Raw genomic sequence first — 12,652 nt, 5'->3', positions numbered from 1 at the left:
CTGCTACACTATTCTGTGTCTTGGTGCAAGATGAGGAAACTGAGGCTCAACGATTTTAAGTGGTTGACCTACTATCTCTTAGGAGATATGAGTCTTAAGTGAGACTAGAACCCAAGTTCTTTGATACCAACTCCAGTAAGATAGACACTACACCACACTGCCTTGTTTGAGTCATCCAATCTAGTCGAAATAATTACATTTTGGGAATTCTGAATGGCACAATGAATATTATTTGCCACTTGATCTCCCTGAGCCACAGATTCCTCATCCATAAAATGGGAGAAGGATTGAATTAGGTCCCCTCGCATATTCCCTTTAAGTCCTATGCCCTATGATCCTACTAGAGTCCTGCTGCTTTTAAAAAATCAACTCTTAAGAAACTGATCAATTACGTGGCCATACTTAGCTCTGCAGCTCTGTTCTGAAAACTTTGCAGGGATGCCAAACATCTAAAAAGCAAACCAAAAGAAACTTACCTAGCTAAGAGGACAGGAAGAGCAATGTACTTTCAGATTACATGGTGTGAGTGCTCCACTGTCTACTATGAAGGAAATAAAGGCTTAACATACATTTTATATATTAGACTGGCATCCATAGACAGTAGCCATCTTTTAAAATAAAGGCCGTAATCTATGCAATTAGATTTAAATAAGACAGGATTTTAGAGATAGAGGATCAAATCCCAACCTCTCATTTTATAGCCACTTAACCTCTTCCAGCCTCAGTTTCTTAATCTTTAAAATGGAAATAATAGTAGTATCTGCCTTCCAGATTTGTTGTGAAGCTGAAACGAGATACTGGTTTTTTTTTTTTGTTGTTAATTTATTTATTTATTCATTTAATATATTTAGTTTTCAGCATTGATTTTCACAAGAGTTTGAATTACAAATTTTCTCCCCATTTCTACCCTCCCCCGACTCCAAGATGGTGTATATTCTGGTTGCCCTGTTCCCCAGTCAGCCCTCCCTTCTGTCACCCCACTCCCCTCCCATTCCCTTTTCCCTTCCTTTCTTGTAGGGCAAGCTAAATTTCTACTCCCCATTGCCTGTGTATCTTATTTTCTAGCTGCATGCAAAAACTTTTTTTTGTTGTTTTTGAACATCTGTTTTTAAAACTTTGAGTTCCAAATTCTCTCCCCTCTTCCCTTCCCACCCACCCTCCCTAAGAAGTCAAGCAATTCAACATAGGCCACATGTGTATCATTATGTATAACCCTTCTACAATACTCATGTTGTGAAAGACTAACTATATTTTGCTCCTTCCCAACCCATCCCCCTTTATTGAATTTTCTCCCTTGACCCTGTCCCCTTTTGAAAGTGTTTGTTTTTGATTACCTCCACCCCCATCTGCTCTCCCCTCCATCGTCCCCCCTTTTTTATCTTCTTCCTTCTTCTTTCCTGTGGGGTAAGATACCCAATTGGGTATGTATGGTATTCCCTCCTTAGGCCTAATCTGAGGAGATCAAGATTCACTCATTCCCCCCTCACCTGCCCTCTCCCCTCCTCCCACAGAACTGCTTCCTCCTGCCTCCTTTATGCGAGATAATCCACCCCATTCTATCTCTCCCTATCTTCCTCTCTCAATATATTCCTCTCTCATCCCTTAATTTGATTTTATTTCTTTTAGATATCTTCCCTTCATCTTCAACTCACCCTGTGCCCTCTCTCTCTCTCTCTCTCTCTCTCTCTCTCTCTCTCTCTATATATATATATATATATATATATATATATATATATACATACACATACATATATACATACATACACATTTACTTATATATATATATATACATAAACATATATATATATATATATGCATATTCCCTTCAGCTACCCTAATACTGAGGTCTCATGAATCATACACATCATCTTTCCATGTAGGAATGTGAACAAAACAGTTCAACTTTAGTAAGTCCCTTGCAATTTCTTTTTCTTGTTCTTTTTCTTGATTACCTTTTCATGCTTCTCTTGATTCTTGTGTTTGAAAGTCAAATTTTCTATTCAGCTCTGGTGTTTTCACTGAGAAAGCTTGAAAGTCCTCTATTTTATTGAAAATCCATATTTTGCCTTGGAGCATGATACTCAGTTTTGCTGGGTAGGTGATTCTTGGTTTTAATCCTAGCTCCACTGACCTCCAGATTATCATATTCCAAGCCCTTCAATCTCTTAATGTAGAAGCTGCTAGATCTTGGGTTATTCTGATTATGTTTCCACAATACTCAAATTGTTTCTTTCTGCCTGCTTATAATGTTTTCTCCTTGATCTGGGAGCTCTGGAATTTGGTGACAATATTCCTAGATTTCTTTTTGGGATCTATTTGAGGAGGAAATTGGTGGATTCTTTCAATTTCTATTTTGCCCTGTGACTCTAGAATATCAGGGCGGTTCTCCTTGATGATTTCTTGAAAGATGATATCTAGGCTCTTTTTTTGATCACGGCTTTCAGGTAGTCCAATAATTTTTAAATTATCTCTCCTGGATCTATTTTCCAGGTCAGTGGTTTTTCCAATGAGATATTTCACATTGTCTTCCATTTTTTCATTCCTTTGGTTCTTCTGTTTTATAATATCTTGATTTCTCATAAAGTCACTAGCTTCCACTTGCTCCAATCTAATTTTTAAGGTAGTATTTTCTTCAGTGGTCTTTTGGACCTCCTTTTCCATTTGGCTAATTCTGCCTTTTATGGCATTCTTCTCCTCATTGGCTTTTTGGAGCTGTTTTGCCATTTGAGTTACTGTTTTTTTATTTTTTTTAACTACTATTTCTCTTGGTTCTCATATGCCAAATATTCTGTTAAGTTCAGGTTTCTTTTTAACAAAGTTCTGAAAGTCTGACAATTCATTAGATATTTTTTTTATTCAGGATTATGCTTAGCTTTGCTGGGTATGATATTTTCAGGAAGAACCCTTTTTTAAAGTTCTGTGAGTTTTTTTCAGGTGACCTTTGACATTAATTACTCTTTGGGGTAGAAGAAGGTTTCTTTTCTTCAGTATCATCTTCTGAAATTGAACCATGCTCTTCTTTATTCCCATAGTAGCTCTCTAAGGTTGAATTCTTCCTCATTTATCTATGCATTTTTTTGTTTGTAGTAGTTTAGGTTTTATAATCACCTCTAATCCTGAGGTATGGGGGATGGTGCCTCACCTCAGATCCTCCTGTGAGTGCCCACAGCCAGCAGCATCCCTGCCCCACTTCTTCTGCCCTCATGGGCTGTGATGGTTCCTTCACACTCCTAGCTGTCTCTCTATCGAACTGCTGGGTTTAGTGTTCCTGGTCAGCAGAGGCTCCCTAGATCTTCCCCAGCTCAGATGCCCAACTTCCCTCAGGGCCCCAGGGTAAAAGTTCCTGTGGCTGATGTTGAGACAGCCTCCCAACCCTGCTAACCCCAAGGCTTGCTGCTTGTAATTTAAGCTGTCCCTAGCCTGGAGATGTTTACTCTTCACAGGGACCAAACCTCATTCTGAGATTTTTCTTCAGATCGTCTCTGATTGTCCCAGAAGGACCTCTGTTTTAACCCTACTCTTATTTATATTTATCATTCTATGTTTGCCCTGAAAGCTATTTTATCTCTTGTAGGGAAAAATCTTGATAGCTTGGAATTTTCTGACCTACTCTGCCATCTTCCTAGAATTCTCTCCTGAGATATTATTAGTAATGAATTCTGTAAATATTAAATCACTATGGAAATGTTATTATTATAATTACAATTATTATTATGGTTATTGCTGAATGAAATTGAGGCCCAGAAAGGTAAGAAACTTTCTGAGCTAATTAGGGGCAAATTTATTAGGGGTATTAAACTTGGATCTTTTGGACTCTTGGACTTCCAGAGCACTCTCCACTAGACCCAGTTGCCTTTCATTTTAAAAGGTTCTGACTGCTCATGGGAGTGAATGTTTCTTGCTCTCTCATGGATTTTGTGGTTGATTTAGGGAGTGTATGCTTTATGGGGCAGGAGTAAAACACCAGTATTTATATTTCCCATTTAGAAAGTTGGATCCAGTGGCCTCTGTGGTTGTGTGTTTTTGCATCAAAACCAACCCAATTGTCAACAAGCAATAAATTGACCAAATGGATTCCAGACCCAGACAAAAACTTAAAGAAAAGGGTAAATATATATCCTGCCCTGCAGCCAACTGTCTGAAGCTTTGTTATCCTGAAAAGGAAAAGTAACTACAAAGAACCACCTGCATCTTTGGATGCATCCCTAACAGAAATGATATTACTGGGTTGCTGGGGTCCATACTGGATCCAATTCCTAGACAAATATTCATAAATGCATATATTAAAAATTGGATACAGCTAGTAACTTCTTCACCGATGTTCTTTCATATCAGGTTCGTTCAAATAAATTCTACAAACATTAATCACCTACTCTGTGAAACCTGTGATTGCACTGGGAATTTCAAAGACAAAACTGAAACAGCTTTGGTATTCAAGGAAATTAGATTCTGTCAGTGAGTAGAGAAAGGTGTGTATGTAGATCAGTAAATACAAGGTATAGACTGTGGAGTTCATGTTTCAATGCATGAATGATGAAGGGTAAAACATTTATTAAGTGTTTATGTGTGCCAGGCCTTGTGCTTCAAGAAGACAGCACTAGCAATGAGAGGTAGGGGAAAGGAAAGGCCCCATAGACATTGTGCTGGAGATAACCAGCAGGAAGTTAGTAATACAGAGGGGAAGCTCAGGAGAGAGATTAGAATGTCTAGATCTGGGAGTCATTTCCACAGATATGACAGGTGAAATCATGGGAATTATTGAGATCCCCAAAGGACAGAGCATAGAAAGAAAAGAGGGCTTAGGATGGGGTCTTGTGCATACTTGGTGAGAAGCAGAATGATGACCTAGCAAATAAGAATGAGAAGAAAAAGAAGTCAGGAGAAGCTAGAAGTGAGAATAGTGTTACAAAAACTAAGGAATTGGGAGAGTACCTAGGAGGAAGGGGTAGTTGACCGCATCTCTAGATCTCACTATAGTGCCCTGTAATGCATTTGGTGATAATTATCCACAATTAACCTGACCCAGACCACCATGATATTGCGCTCTTGTCCTCTTCATGCCATACCATCCCCATCCTTTATCTTATCTGCACCCCATTTTCCACCTCTAGCTTTGGGAACAGTGAAGGTCATTTTATCAATTGTCCTTTGGCTCCATTTACCATCCCTTCAAATTTGCAGACCACTTCAAACAACATATGGTCTTTCTAAATCTAAGATTCTGCAATTCAATCTTGAATTCTGGTGATGAAATGGCCATTAATTCATTGACTGTTAGAAATGCAGCATGATAATTTGGGTAGATATAGGACAAGTCCAAAGAGCAGTAAAACCAGGATGCTTCAGATCTCAATTCTAGCTCATTCTATGTCACCACATTCCAATGTACCCCTTGGGTGAGTCTCTTTGCTTCCATGGTTCCCATTTTTCCTCATCTGCAAAATAAAGTGTTGTTCAAGGTGGGAACCTGAGGCCTTAGGGCTACATGTGGCCCTCTAGATCCTCAAGTTTGACTTTGACTGAATCCAGACTTCATAGAACGAATCCCCTTAATAAAAGGATTTGTTCTACAAAAATTGGACTCTGTCAAAAGGCCATACCCAAGGACCTAAAAGGGCTATAGCCTCAAGGCCACAGGTTCCCCACTCCTGGGATGATCTGTCACCCCTGATGCTTTAACATTCTATGATTCTATCTTCTTAAGTGAAAGAAATTCACCCAATGCCACAAACCCAGTTAATTTAGAGATGATATCCTAGACAGTATGGAAAACATTTCCTCTACCACCAAAGAGGATCACTTCAAGTGAATCATTAAAAGTTGATTTTTTAGTGTAACCTCTGTGTTGTGGACAGTTGTAAGACACTTTCAACTCCCTCCTTTCTTGCCTATTTCACCTTATAGATGGTACTGTATCTACTGCTGATTCAATGAACCGCAAAAATTTTAAAGTCCCTTTAGCTGCCATTTCATTAAACAAAATGTGATCCATTTATGCTTAGTTTTGGCCCCACTTTCAAAATTAATTTCAGGCACTTGAGAAAGTTAAAAACAACTTCACATTTATGCAAGGTTTCTTATGGTTTAATTATGATAACTGATGCAAATAGGGCCTTGATATTTGCAGAATATTTTACATTTGAGCCTGACATATATCCTGTGAAGCACAGGCATTAAACCCATTTTACAGATGAGGAAAAAAGTTCAAGGATATGAATTTACTTTACAATGGCTAACCACAGGCAGTATTTGAACTCCAGGTCCAGCACAACAGCATATACGTTCTCTACGAAACATTTTTATAGCAATCCTGTGGAACAAGTAGTAGTATTATTAGCCATTGAGAGAGGATAGGTGACTTGTCCCTAGTCACACATCTAGTAAATGTCTGTCTACCCCAGGCTTTTTTATACTAAAGCCCTTCTTACACCTCTTTTCCACAAACCAAGTTTCTTTTCTAAACTCTCTCAGGGCTCTGGGCCCAGAATATTTTTGCCAGATGGCAAGGATCTCTCAAATTCCACTTTGAAGATTTGAATTTAATAAAATATCTGACAGCAGCTAAGCTATCAAAACTTTAAATACATCAAGAGCTTGTGGTTTACTAAAAATGTGGCTCACCTCCCATGATTTTTCTCCTGCTCAATTCGACTTTGCATTGCAGACTTGTATATACTTGCAATCCTGACATGAAGCTAAGTAAGGTTATCTTCTTGACATAAGGTGTGCCAGAGTGAGAATTCATCTGAATACTTATACATAAATGATTTTTGATTCATAATTATCATGAGTACAATTCTTTTAAAACCTGTGCAGTTATACCCACATACCCAACCTAAGTAAGTCATTTGAGACTGTTGGCACCAGGCAAATATGTTAGATGTTCAGAATGCTCAATCCTAACAAGACTATTCATGATTTATCCAGTTCTTCAAGGGTCTTTATAGAACTGACTTTGTTCCTGAAGAGTCTGTGGGAATGCCAAAAGCCATCCATCTGTGAAGGAGACAAGTCCAAGGCACACTTGCAAAGAAATATGGTTTGAATTGTTTGAGCAAAAGAGGTCTGTAAAATAATTTATCTGTTTTGATGGGTTGCCTGCAAGAAAGTAATACTTGAGCAAAACTAAAGTAGGGTGGTGCATTTAATATGCCAACTAACACTCCTCTCTTGCACTTCTAGAGAAGAAAAATTGAAAACCTCCAGAAGAGTTAAAAAAATATGCTAGTGATGTGTCATGGAGTCCAAGGCACAGAACAATATTAGGGATTCTTATTTACCAGTGACTTAAGGCTTATGGAGGATTATGCCTGACATCTCTCTCCTTTATGTCTTCAGGTCCAAGGTAACACAGAGGAAACTTGTAGTTATCTAAATGCTCTTGAAGTGCTCAGTGCACAGGATAGTTAAAATGTCCCTGTCTTCCAGAAAGACTGAACTACATATTCACCAAAGTTCATCATGTCTTTCCTCATCCCATTTCCCAGGCATTTCTTCTTCATCTTTTGCTAGTTGCCACTCAAAGAGTGTTGAAAAATGTGCCATCTTTGTTGCTTGTTACTTTCTTTATAATATCATTAGCATTCATGAGCAGAGTTCCTGCAATGCCCAGCCTAAGCAAAAGAGGGTAAACTTCTCTACCATCCTGGCAGTGGTCTCTAAATGTGTGCCTAATATTAATCTAGATATTAATCCAAATTACTATCAGGATAACGCAAAGGTGATCTATAAGTAATCTTTGGTTTATCTTTGGGAAAACTTTTGTATTATCTCAATTGTGTTTAATAATCTGCTATTTCTATGGGTTTTTAGAGGAGAGCCCCATTTCCTTCTGAGAGCCATTATGTTATATCTATGTCAGTGGCTCAGTGGATAGAGTGCTTGGTCTGGAGTCAGGAACACCTGAGTTCAAATCTAGCCTCAGACATGTATTATCTAGGTGATCCTGGGCAAGTCACTTAACCCTATTTGCCTCAGTTTCCTCATTTGTAAAATGAGCTGGAGAAGGAAATGGCAAATCACTCCGGTATCTTTGCCAAGAAAACACCAAATGGAGTCCTGAAGAATTGGATATGATTGAAATAACTGGACACCAACAATAACAAAATGTCTTAACACCAATAATTTTTTTCTTATTAGTGCCCTGTTTCTTTTTAAAATTATTAAATTAAAAACATTTTTATTTATTTCATTAAATATTTCCCAATTACATGTAAAAATAGCATTAATTAAAAATTTTTCTCTTTCTTGACTCTCCTCCTTTAAGAAGGCAAGGAATTTTATATTAAGTATACATGTGAAGTTATGCAAAACACTTCTATACATGATTGACAAATAAAGTGTGACACCATAAGCAAATTATGAGGACATAGAATAGTTTACTTGTCAGATCTATGGATAAAGGGAGAATTTAGGACCAAACAAGATATAGAGAGCATTACAAAATGTAAAATGGGTACTTTTTATTATATAAAATTCAAAAGTTTTTGTACAAAACAAAACCAATGCAACCCAAATTAGAAAGAAGGCAGAAAATTATGGGAAAAAATTTACAGCAAGTATCTCTAATAAAGGCCTCGCTTCTTGAATATAGACAACTGAGTTAAATTTATAAGACTACAAGTCATTCTCCAATTGATAAATGGTCAAAGGATATGAACAGGAAATTTTCAGACAAAGAAATCAAAGCAATATATAGTCACATAAAATGCTCTGAATCAATATTACTTAGAGAAATGCAAATTAAAAGACCTCTGAGATTCTACCTCATAACTATCATATTGACTAATATGACAAAAAAAGAAAATGATAAATGTTGGAGGGGATGAGGGAAAACTAGGACACTGATGCATTGTTAGTAGAGCTGTGAACTGATCCTATCATTCTGGAGAGCAATTAGGAACTATTCCCAAAAAGCTATAACACTCTGCATATCCTTTGATCCAGCAATACCACTGCTAGGTCTATATCCCAAAGAGATTTTTTAAAAGGAAAAGAATTGATTCGTACCAAAATATTTATAGTAACTCTTTTTGTGCTAGCAAAGAAGTAGAAATTGGAGATCCCCATCAACTGGGGAATGGCTGAATAAGGTGTGGTATATGATTTTAATAAAATATTATTGTGCTAGAAGAAATGACAAACCAGATGTTTCCAGAAAAAACTTGGGAAGTCCTACATGAACTGACACAAAGTGAACTGAGCAGAACCAGGAGAACATTGTACACAGTAACAGCAATATTGTATGATGAATTGTGAATAGCTCAGCTGTTCTCAGCAACACAATGATCCGAGACAATTCCAAAGGACTCATGATGAAAAATGCTATCTGCCTCCAAGGAAAGAACTGATATTGTCTGAATACAAACTGAAGAATTCTAATTTTCTATTTTTTCCTTCCTTCCTTCCTTCCTTCCTTCCTTCCTTCCTTCCTTCCTTCCTTCCTTCCTTCCTTCCTTCCTTCCTTCCTCCCTTCCTTCCTCTCTATTTATTTGCAAGTCTCCTTTCACAAAATGAATAATATGGAAATGCTTTATATGATTGCACATGTATAACCTATACCAGAGTGTTTGCTGTCTCAGGGAGGGGAAAGAGAAGGGAGCAAGGGATAGAATTTGAAACTCAAAACTTTTAAAAAAATAAATGAATGTAAATATTGTTTTTACATGTAATTGGGAGAAAATAAAATATTATTCAAATAAATGGAAACAGATAATGAGAATTTTTCCATTTTAGCAAAATAATACACAGAAAAAAGTAAAAAAAAAATATATGCTTCAATTTACATTCCGAGTTCATCAGTTCTCTTTCTGGAAGCGGATAGAATTTTTCATAAAGCGTCCTTGGGAATTGCCTTCTATCATCGTCTTAATCAGCATATTTAAGTTTTTCGCAGATGATTATCCTTACTGTATTGCTATTATTAGCTCCAATATTCTCCTGTTTGTGGTTATTTCACTTCGCATGAGTTTGCATAATTCTTTCCAGGTTTTGCTGAAACCATTCTGCTTATGATTTCTTATTGCATATAGCTCATAGTAATGACTCTATCTCAATTATATACCATTACTTGTTTAGCCATTACACAATTTATGGGCATTCCCTTGATTTCCAATTCTTTGCCACCACAAAAAGAGCTGCTATAAATGTTTTTGTCCACATAAGTACTTTTCTCTTTTACAAACCTAGTAGTGGCATTGCTGGGTCAAAAGGGGTTTGCACAGTTTTACAGCCTTTTAAGCATTGTTCCAAATTGTTCTCCAGAATGGTTAGAGTACTTCCCAACTTCACCAACAGTGTATTAGTGTCCCAATTTTTACACTTCCCCTTCAGCATTCGTGATTTTTCTTTTGTGTCATTCAAGCAGATCTGATAGGTGTGAGGTGGTATCTCAGTGTTTGAATTTGCATTTCTCCAATCAATAGTGATTTAGAGACTATTGATAGTTTTGATTTCTTCTTCTGAAAACTGTTTATCTATATCCTTTCACCATTTATCACCTAGAAAATGGCTCTTATTTTTATAAATTTAGCTCAGTTCCCTATATATTTGAGAATATATCAGAGAACTTTGCTGTAAATTTTTCCCAATTTCCTGTATTCCTTGTAAATTTGACTGAATTAGTTTTGTTTGTGCAAAAACTTTTAATTTCATATAATCAAGATTATCCATTTTATTTCCTGTGATCCTCTATATCTCTTGTTTGGCCATAAACTCTTCCCTTATCCATCAATCCAAAAGGTACATTTTCCCATACTCCCCTAATTTAATTATGGTATCATCCTTTGTGTCTAAATCATTTATCCATTTTGACCTTATCTTAGAATGCAGTGTGAGATGTTGGCCTACACCTGCATTCTGCCAAAATGCTTTCCATTTTCCCCTGTCAAACAATAAGTTTTTGCCCCTAAATCTTGTATCTTCGGGTTTATCAAAAACTAGACAATTACGGTTGTTCGCTACTGTGTAGTATGTATCTAACGTATTTCACTGTTCCACCATTCTATTTTAGCCAGTACCAGATTTTTTTGATGATTAGCATTTTGTTAAATAATTTGAATTCTAGTACTGCTGGACCTCCTTTCACATTTTTTATTGATTCCCTAGACTTTCTTGACCTTTTGTTTTTGCAGATAGATTTTGTAATTTTTTATGGTTCTGTAAAATAATTATCTGATAGTTTTATTGGTATGGGACTGAAAAGGTAAATTAACTTGGGTAGAATTATCATTTTTGTTGTATTGGCTTAGCCTATTCATGAGTGATTAGTATTTGTCCAATTAGACTTCTCTAATTTCTCAGAATAGATCTGTCTCTATTTGTGTGAAGTGTGTTTTGTGATCGTGTCCATGTAGTCCTTGGGTTTGGTTTGGCATTTACGATCCCAGTTTATATTGTTTACTATTATTTTAAATGGAATTTCTCTTTCTGTCTCTTCCTGCTGGGTTTTGTTAGTAGTATATAGAAAGGCTAATGGGTTACATGGGTTTATTTTATGTCCTGCATCTTTGGTAAAGTAGTTAATTGATTCAACTAGGTTTTTGGTTGATTCTCTAGGGTTCTCTAAGTATACTATCATATCACATGCAAAGAGTGATAGTTTTTCATTGCCTCGTTGCTTTGGAATTTGGTTGTAACACTCCAAAGTTTTCATTTTAGGATTTCTTTCAGGTGGTGTTCACTGGCACGAAGGTGAGGCTGGGGAAGGGGCACTGTCTCAAGCTTCATTCATTTTCATCCTGCTGTCTTTAGAGCTAATTCCTGAGGTTTGGAATTTTTGAGTGTTTCCAATTAGAGAGAGATAAAGGGGTCTGGTTACTTCTTTCCTGGACTGTACCCTACTCTTTACCCAGGAAGGAACCCTGATCCCTTAGGATTACAACCAGTACTGCTTCTCAGGTCCCCTGTTCCCTTGAGACTGGAAACAATATTATTCCTCAGGGTCTGTGATTCCTTGTGACCAGAGCTTCTCAGGGCTCTCAATACTTCTTGACTGTAAGTTCTCCTCTCTACCCTGGAACTATTACCTAGAAGTGGTTATTAGCAATGAATGTACCAAACAATATCTGGTCCTGCATCCAGTGCTAACATAGGAGTCCCTTTTAATCTCTTTATGACCAGTTCTCAAGTCCCATTACCTTCTCTGGCTTAAGAGTTCCCAAAGCTTCTGCTTTTTCTGTCACCACCACCTAAGCCCAGCACTGGCATTTCACCTTTCTGGGCTCTGGGCCAGTCTCTACCTCAGTGTCCCAGATCTCTCTTTTCAACCCCCTAAGTTGTCTTGGGCTGGAAGACTATCTCGCTCTGACCTTTTATTTGCTCTGTCACTTCAGAATTCAATTTGAGACATTATGTTAAAGTTGTTTGGAGGGGAATTTTGGGAGGGCCCAGGTGAGTTCTTTCTTTACTCTGCCATCTTGACTCTACTACCAGAGCACCACCTTTATTCTTGAGATAAAATATCTTCAAATAAGTCTAGACAGTTATTCAACAAGTATTAAATTATTAAGTTTTTAATATTTGCTAGGGATTGTGAATTAAAAAAAAATCAAAACAAACAGAAATGACAGTCCCTGACCTTAAGGAGTTTATATTCTATTGGGGAAAACAATATATAAGTGAATAAATAAACATAAAATGTATATGAAACATA

This window comes from Trichosurus vulpecula, chromosome 8 (genome assembly GCF_011100635.1).
Source record: "Trichosurus vulpecula isolate mTriVul1 chromosome 8, mTriVul1.pri, whole genome shotgun sequence".
Lineage (NCBI taxonomy): Eukaryota > Metazoa > Chordata > Mammalia > Diprotodontia > Phalangeridae > Trichosurus > Trichosurus vulpecula.
Note: the sequence above shows the minus strand (reverse complement) of the source record.